Here is a 6,710-nt window from a genome sequence, read left to right as displayed (position 1 = left end):
TTTACTAAATAGTAATTATTTACTATTTTAATACTTAATATATTAGTATATTTTTAGCTATTATATTATATTATATTATATTATATTATCATGGCCCTCATTATATTATGTGTGTGTGTGTGTGTGTGTGTTCAAGAGTAAATATACTTACAATTTATATTTAAATATTATTATGGTATTAATGTAAAATATACATATTTATATTTATATTTACTGTGTTAATACTTAGTTTATATGTAAATATTATATTATATTACATTATATCATATTATATTATATTATAGTCCCCATATTTTAAAAATAAGACACATTAGCATATATGCACATTTCTGTAATTAATGAAATGATAAAAACAGTATGAAAAATTTTTTTTCCTCAAATGCGCAACACCCCACCCATCCCGCCAATCTCTTCCCATAATGCAACATTCTCTCGTTGTCCTTTCTATGACCCCGCTTTCAATTGTGTTACAGTCTAGCCATGGGCGGAGTCACATTTTGGCCAGCATGAACCAATCAGATGTGTTCAGACAGACTCCGCCCCACATCACATAAGCGAAGCACAGCTGCGGCCGACCTATCACTAAATATTAACGTCATTCACACGATGCACTCATATATTCGCCAACATACAGCGTCCCGTTGTTAGCGGCGAGCGTGTCGATTTCCTGCGAAGGTCAAGTCGTTTTTGGTGTCGTCTTCCTGTCCCGCTCTTTGTTGTCCTACACGATACGGTGTTGAACGTAAAAACACCTCCTTCTCTAATTCACACAGCTGCAGAAATGTTAGCACACAACCCTGAACACCCCACTGTTAGCGCCTTTGTCTGCCTGTCAGCTAGCATTAGAAAAACTAAAATCACCGGAGGCTGTGCTAGTCAGGCCACCTGGTCACAGCAGGCCTGTTTAGCACGTATTAGTAATTATACTTAATACACGGTTATAAAATACCACAACTTGCTGATTAGTTTGTCGCTAATAATATAATTGTAGCTAATAATCAATGCTTTCCATTGATATGTTACGATTTCAAAGCAACTGGCTTTGAGCTCTACTGTTCTAACCTTTTTTTTAGGATAACGTGTAATGTGTGTACTTTTTTCTTGCAGGTGTAATATTGAAAGAAAGTAAAGTAATATTGTGGATATTAGAATACAATATTAAAAAAAAAAATTGAATAACATCCTACATTAAAAGGAGGTCCATATCATACATATACAGTATTGAAGTAACAAACTTGGTTTATAAATAACAGTAGAATAACAACAACAATAACAACAACAATAATAATAATAATAATAATAATAATAAATCCAACATATATAATAAAATAAAATAAAATATATGAAACAAGATGTAAGAGAAAAATATTTATACTACTATAAATCATTTTTAGTTTTAACTGTATGGTTTATTAAAATAACAACAAAAAAATTCAATGTCTCGTAGGTAGTAAAAAATAAAAATAAATAAAATTGAATTAAATTAAATATTGCTCAGTTACAAATGTAGCAACATTTTAACAACTTGACATGTAAAAATATAAACCCTTCAGAATAATTGTTAATAATAATAATAATAATAATAATAATAATAATAATAATAATAATAATAATAATAATAATAATAATAATAATAATAATAATAATAATAATAATGTAAATAATGTAAATAATAATAATAATAATAATAATAATAATAATAATTGTTGTTGTTAATAATAATAATAATAATAATAATAATAATAATACTAGTTGTTGTTGTTGTTAATAATAACAACAATAATAATAATAATAATAAATGTATATAAGGAAAAATGCAGGTGTCCTTAGCACAACTATGTTTATATTTTAAATGTTAGGATACTATAAATTTGTCATTTTTGTAAAATATGTCATTTTTTATTATATTTAATATTAATGTATTATTTTATTCTGACTTTTAAGTGTGACACATTTTAATAATTCTTTGGTTTATCTTTTAGGACTACTTTAGCTGTATATTTAGCCTATATTTTTCAGTATTTTAATGTACTTCAAGTTTGGTGGTCTCTGGCATCAAGGACGGCTGAGAGGACGCTGTGCTCGCTGGGAAATAATCACAGCATGTCTGCCGCAAATGTGATTAAGACTGATAAATATCAACGCTCGGTTAATGAGATGTCAGACGCTAACTGGACTTTCTCAGCCTAACCTTTTCCACCCACAAAAAATAATATAAAACAAGACGGCGCGTTCCCACATATCTCAAGGTCATCTTTCACTGCACTGGTCCGGAGTCTGAGCTGTTCATTTTCATCAAAACACGACACGGGAAGCGAAGATGGAGGTCTTCATCGCTGAGAAGAACATTACGATTACAAGTTCAAGGTATTGAGTATTAAATTAATTGCTCACATAGACATCAAAGGAACTGAATGTTCAAGTACATGAGCTCGTCTTAAAAATTATCACACCACGGCCAGCACTTAAGAAATGTGTTAAAAGTAAAAAAAAAAAAAAAAAGTACATTGATTTTCAGTAACAAATTATTTTTTTTTTTTTTTTTTTGGAAATGCAAGCTTTTATGCAACATTATGCCATTGTGTGCACACACTGTAGTCTTAAAAAAAAAAAAATCATAGGTTCACTCAATCATAAAAGTTGTTACCTCTCTTCAAAATCAATATACTTATTTTAAACTTAAAATAAGAGAATATACTTTCAGTCTACTTTTGAAGTAGTTATGAAAGATACACTTAACCTATTTATATTAACGTATATTTGGCCTCGGTTGTTGTTTTTTTTTTGAAAATATACCTCAAATTATAATTTAATATTCTGAGTATACTTGCATCATAGTATACTTAGCTTAGTCTCTCAATAATTTCAATGCTCTTTTCAACTCTTTCAAGTTTTATCTTTCAATAGAGTTGCCTATTAAATACTTTGTGCACACATTTTAGCTTTTTCATATAAGTATTACTCTATTACAAATGCAAATGTAGCAAAATATTAACAACTTGACATTGAAAATATCAACCCTTCAGAATAAGTCTGAATTACAGCCCTACACAGTAAAAACAAGTACAAAATGTAAAATAGCTTGCTTTTAAAAATATGCTTTTATACACTAAAAAGTAGGCCAATTTCGTACCAAGAAATATTGAAATAGTACACTTAGAGGTATACTAGTAGTACATTTGTTTTAGTATTCTTATAACATACAAAAACACTTGGAAAATATACTTGAACTTACATGTTTGTTTATTTTTAAACTTTTAAAGTTTATTCAATAAAACTATTTTTAAGTGTAGTTCTATAGTTGATTAGACTTTGTTAGTAGCGTGTAGTGTTTCTAAGTACTTGCTTGCTTAAAACTAAAACCTCTAAAGACTGGGAGGCTAAATTTGTGAAATAACAAACTATTTGTAATTGTTATCTAACCAGCAACAAATTCATCCTTCTTGTGTACTCTTGCACTTCATAATACCACAACACAGCCTGCTTGACAAATTTGAGACTCTACGGTAGATGATAATGAATTTATTGTTTGAGTTATGACACAGACAGTGCATGGTGAACTAATCCAGTCTGGCGTGCGCAGCTGCGCTCAAAGATCTCAACAAAGACCTGCTTGTTGGACCACTGTCATTGCAGGCTGCCATTTTGGATGGATCAGTCAAGGCGAACAGCATTTCTTTGGGGGGCTGGAGGTTGGAATGGGATAATCCGTCTTGACGTGGTTGGGAAAGTACGGTGGAGTCAAAATGGAGAAAAGCCTCGCTTTTAGCAACCCCTTCTAAGCTAAAGCCCTGTTTTTCGTCTTGACATGGGAAACCAGAAGACAATGTAATGTCGCCAACACCTTCTGCAATTCAACTTAGACTGAATCAACAGGAAGCGTGCAGTACTCCAAAATACATATTCGAGCTCATTAATCACTGTAAATACAGAACTGAAGACATGACGAGAATTAATAAAACAGGTTTTATTAGTCCACTGGTAGGATTGCGGTTGTTGTATCAGGATGAAGTCAGAAATCATAGTGAAACACTATATGAAATGGTGCATAATAAGACCTGTGATTTGTGACTGTCAAACAGATGGCCACTGGAAAAACAATTAAAACCTTTAATGACACAGATATGTCATACTTGTGTATTAATTTCCCTTATGGAACAGCATGTATTTTCTGCCAGATCTTGGCATCGGCCGCTGCAGACACAGGCAAAAAAAAATTGTTTTTGTTTTTGCCTCATTTTCTTTCAAGCGCAAGTTTGATGCTGGTTGTTGGGAAAGGCTCTAGCATAATTTGTTTGTTTGCAGCAATTGATATTTAATGCAATTGACATGTAACTTTTTTGTCTCAATTCTAAAATAAATGTAAACAATATTTTGATGTTTTAACTTTTTAACACATTTTTGTCTTCAACAAGAGCCACAACACACACACACACACACACACAAAGTAAAACAAAACAGAAAAACTAAACAAAACACAACAAAACAAGTTAATGAAACACATGAAAACACAACACATAAAAAAACAAAACAATTAAAACAAAACAGCACAACAAATAAAACAAAAACATGTTAAACAAAATAACACAACAAATTAAACACAAAAAAAGTAAAAAAATTAAATTACACAATACAAAACAACAAAAACAAAATAAACACAAAAACAATCAAAACAAAGCACAATAAAACTGAACCTATCACAACAAATATAAAAAAACACAAAACAAACTGAAAATAAAACAAAAAGCAAGTCAAACAAAGCATAGCACATCAAATTAAAAACACCAAAAAAGCAAATCAAAAAACAACACAACAAAATAAACACAAAAACAAACAAAGAATAAGTCAAACAAAACACAAACCTGAACAACACAATACAACAAATAAAACAAAAAAGTATAACAAAACACACAAAAAAAATAAGTAAAATTAAAAAATTAAACCAAACACAACACATAAAACGAAGAAAAACACAAAACAAACAAATACAAAACAAAAAGCAATCAAACAAAACAAAATGATACAAAACACAACAAATTAAACAAAACAAAAGAAACAAAACAACAAAATTAAAGCACAGCACATAAAAACAGCTCAAAACAAATAAAAAAAAAAACAAGTCAAACAAACCAACTAAACAAAACACAACAATTAAAACAAATAACAAACAAAAAATAAAAGCAAAACAAAACAATACAATTCAAGCACAACACAACAATTAAAACAATAAAAACATAGCACAATGTAAAACTAAAAACAACTTAACTAAATAAAACACAACACCACACAAAATCAACAAAAAAAAAACAAGTAAAAAAACACAAATAAAACAAAAAAACACAACATAATTAAAAGTAAAACAAACTAAACAAAACACAAGACAAAGAATAAAACAAAAACACAACAGCAAAGAAGTAAAACAAACTAAAAACACAACAACAAATAATACAAAAAAATCACAACATGACAAAAAAGTAAAACAAACTAACGAAAAAAATAAACACAACAAATAAAATAAACAAAACTAAACATTTAAAACACAACACAAAGCACAACATAATAAGACCTGTGATTTGTGACCATCCAACAGATGGAAAAACACTTAAACCTTTACTGACACAGATATGTCATGCTTGTGTATTAATTTCCCTTAAGGAGCAGTGTGTATTTTCTGCCCGGTCTTGGCATCAGCCTCAGCTGCGAACACAGTCCGCTGTCAGCTCCTCTGAACTGCACACATGAGCACACAAACACCCCCATTCTTGTGGGAACCCTCTTCCAATTAAACGTTGTGGCGCTGGGCCTGTAATTAGCGTTTCCAGTCAGTTGCTGTCTGCATGTTGCTTAGCCGAGACAGGCCTGATGCTAAACGGCACACTATTTGTCCAACAATTATGTCAGGTCCCTGTGTCACGGCACAGACGTGACCAATTAGCCGAACCTCTGCACCGAGCGAGAGAAAGAAAAAAGGGATTAGAGCGGAGGAGATGGGTGAGGATGAAAACAGGGTGAGGGGGAGAGGAGTCGGTGGAGAACGAGGCGAATCTAATGGGAATAAGAGAAAAGAACACATAGAAAGGCTTTGCCGGGAGGCAGGTGGAAGCCTGCTCTCTCTGTACTTTCTGTATGTTCTGAGGCTGTACTGATCATTTCTTGCTGCTAAGATAACAACACAGTACTCTAATTAACATAAAAACAGCAACCACAAGTAGAAATTAAATGAAATATGCAAAATAAATATAAAATTACGATCAACATTTTTCTCTCTTCCACCATTTTTTATTTCCTCCATTTATACATATATATATATATATATATATATATATATATATATTGTTTATAATAATGAAGGTTTTGGAGTGGCCAAATCAAAGTCCGGACTTAAATCCGATTGAGATGCTGTGGCATGACCTTAAACAGTACATTCATGCTCGAAAACCCTCCAATATGGCTGAATTAAAACAATTCTGCAAAGAAGAGTGGACCAAAATTCCTCCACAGCGATGTGTGAAAGAGTCATTGCCAGTTATCGCAAACGCATGATTTCAGGTGTTGCTGAAAAGGGTGGCACAACCAGTTATTAGATTTAGGGGCAATTACTTTTTCACGCAGTGCCAGGTAGGTTTGGACAGCTTTTTTTCCTTAATAAATTCAATTCAATTCAAGTTTATTTGTATAGCGCTTTTCACGGTACAATCGTTGCAAAGCAA

This window comes from Sinocyclocheilus anshuiensis, unplaced genomic scaffold (assembly GCF_001515605.1).
Source record: "Sinocyclocheilus anshuiensis isolate Anshui unplaced genomic scaffold, SAMN03320099.WGS_v1.1 scaffold60, whole genome shotgun sequence".
Lineage (NCBI taxonomy): Eukaryota > Metazoa > Chordata > Actinopteri > Cypriniformes > Cyprinidae > Sinocyclocheilus > Sinocyclocheilus anshuiensis.
Note: the sequence above shows the minus strand (reverse complement) of the source record.